Below are 2,504 nucleotides of genomic sequence, written 5' to 3'. Positions count from 1 at the left end.
GAACCGCCCCTCGCCCCCGTCAGTACTAAAAATACAAAAATTAGCCGGGCATGGTGGCGGGTGCCTGTAATCCCAGCTACTTGGGAGGCTGAGGCAGGAGAATCGCTTGAACCCAGGAGGCGGAGGTTGCAGTGAGCCAAGACCATGCCATTGCACTCCAGCCTGGGCAACAAGAGTGAAACTCCGTCTCAAATCAGTCAATCAGTCTGTAACTAGGGCTAGCGCAAGGGAGCCAGCTGTTTTCTCTTGTGAATTAATTATTGCATTTATCATGTATAAACATCTAAAATATTCTGATTGCTGCCAATTCAAGTCCAAGGCCATCCTCTGAGAAGCTGCTCTAATGCTGCCTCCGAACGAGGCAAGATTGGCTGGGAGTTTCCTGCCCTGGCCTCTCTGTTTGCCCACTGGGGTACCCTGAGCCCACCTCGGGGCTCTTTGGGCCTCAGTTTCCTGCTGCATGGTGGGGAAAATGATGCCAGGGCTGTTCCTAATTAGGGTCAAGTGAAATCACAAGTGAACTACTCTTACTAATAGAACATTCCGTAGAAATGTTAAGGGATTCTTACTACTCACGCACATGCCCACTCCAAATGTTTGAGCTGGTTGGTTCCTCCCAACGCCCACTTTTAGGAATGTCTGAAGAAGAAAGTGAAAGAAAAGACCACAAGGAAGGGATTTCGTGAGGTTACGTAGGTACCATGGATCCTCTCCTTCACTACTTAGTGTGGTCTGCGTGCCTTGGCCTCCTTAGGAAGCTTTAGGATCTGGGGTATCTTCTTATAAAATGCAGATTCAGTAGGTCTAGGATGGGCCTGAGAATCCACATTTCTACCAAGTCCCCAGCTGAGGTTGCTGGGCCACAAACCACAGTTCTGTACCAAGGCTGTAGATCATTTAGAATCCTGGGCAGCTTTTTAAAAACTGTGATGCTTAGACTGCACCCTTAGAGATTCTGATTTAGTAGGTCTGGGCTAGAACAGAGGAAATTAATATTTTTTAAAAGCTCCCCTGGTGATTCTAAGATGCAGTCAAGATTGAGAACCTCTAGTCTAGACGATGATGGTAATAATAGCTCTTTTGAGCATCAGCCTATGCTAAGTGCTTTAGATGCTCCATCTTCTGTAGTTTCCAGAACAGCCCTAAAAGATAGGTATTGCAATTACCTGCATTTTATAGATATGGAAAGTGAAGTTGACAGAGGTGATGTGACTTACCAGAGCTCACACAGCTGATACACAGTAGGTCCAATGAGATCTGTCCTGTGCCTGACCCTCCTACCAGCAAAGCTTTGGACTCATCTCTGAGAAATGCTTCTTCTTCAACTACCTTTTCTTATCCTTTTTTCAATGGAACTCCTCTTACTATCTTTCCTTTAAACTCTCAAAAGCCCTCTCAAAGTTCTGTCAGGATTTCAAGGCATATTCTGCCTCATTAAATAGTGTATTTGTCTTGTCTAGATTCCCAGATTTAAAACTTGTATCTACTTCCATGGTATTTGCATGGTATATGCTTTGCAGCACCAAGCAGAGTATCTTACACGTGTTCATTATTAATACTAGTTGCATTTTATAGTTCAATGCCCAAGGTATCTTCCAGAAGTCTCTATTATGATACAGACTCCTCTGTAATCCTGGTTATTCAGCATACTCTATAAACTCTTCCCGCTGTCTAGGGTTATATAGTTGACAAACTGCTTTTGCATATACCATCAGTGGAACCACTAAGGAGCAGTATGCTCGCCCAAATATTATAGCTAATATTCCAAGACTCTTGTTACATGAATAATCTCATTTAATCCTCGCCATGACCCTACCAAGTCATTATTATTGTTGTTACTCCCATTTTATGGCTGATGAAACTGAGATCAGGTTGTAAATTGTCCCAGCCATAGAGGCAATGAGTAGAGGCAGAATTGGAATGCAAGCAGCCTGCCCCAAAACCGAACTCTACACTTCCACAGGTGGCAGATTATGCTGATTTATGTTTTCCCTCCTGGAAACAAAAAGGGCGAGCAGTAATTTATTTTTTTTTTTTTAGATGGAATCTCGCCCTGTCGCCCAGGCTGGAGTGCAGTGGCACAATCTCGGCTCACTGCAACCTCCGCCCCCAGGACTTAAGCAATTCTCCTGACTCAGCCTCCCCAGTAGCTGGGATTACAGGTGCACACCACCACGCCTGGCTAATTTTTGTATCTTTAGTAGAGATGGGGTTTCACTATGTTGGTCAGGCTGGTCTTGAACTCCTGACCTTGTGATCTGCCCACCTTGGCCTCCCAAAGTGCTGGGATTACAGGCGTGAGCCACCATGCCCTGTGAGATCAATAAAATTTTGTCCATGGGTATGATTGTATGATTATTGATCCATACAATATAGGTGAAAATAATTAAACAATAGAAAAATAATTAAATTTTGGTAGTGACTATCGTTCAAACTGGTAAACTTTTCTGTCATTTTTACACAGGGAATATTTATGAATAAGTACAGTTTCTATTTAATTGCTA

Source organism: Mandrillus leucophaeus, unplaced genomic scaffold, assembly GCF_000951045.1.
Source record: "Mandrillus leucophaeus isolate KB7577 unplaced genomic scaffold, Mleu.le_1.0 Scaffold19, whole genome shotgun sequence".
Classification (NCBI taxonomy): Eukaryota; Metazoa; Chordata; class Mammalia; order Primates; family Cercopithecidae; genus Mandrillus; species Mandrillus leucophaeus.
The sequence above is the reverse complement of the archived record's forward strand: the minus strand, read 5'-3'. Positions refer to the sequence as shown.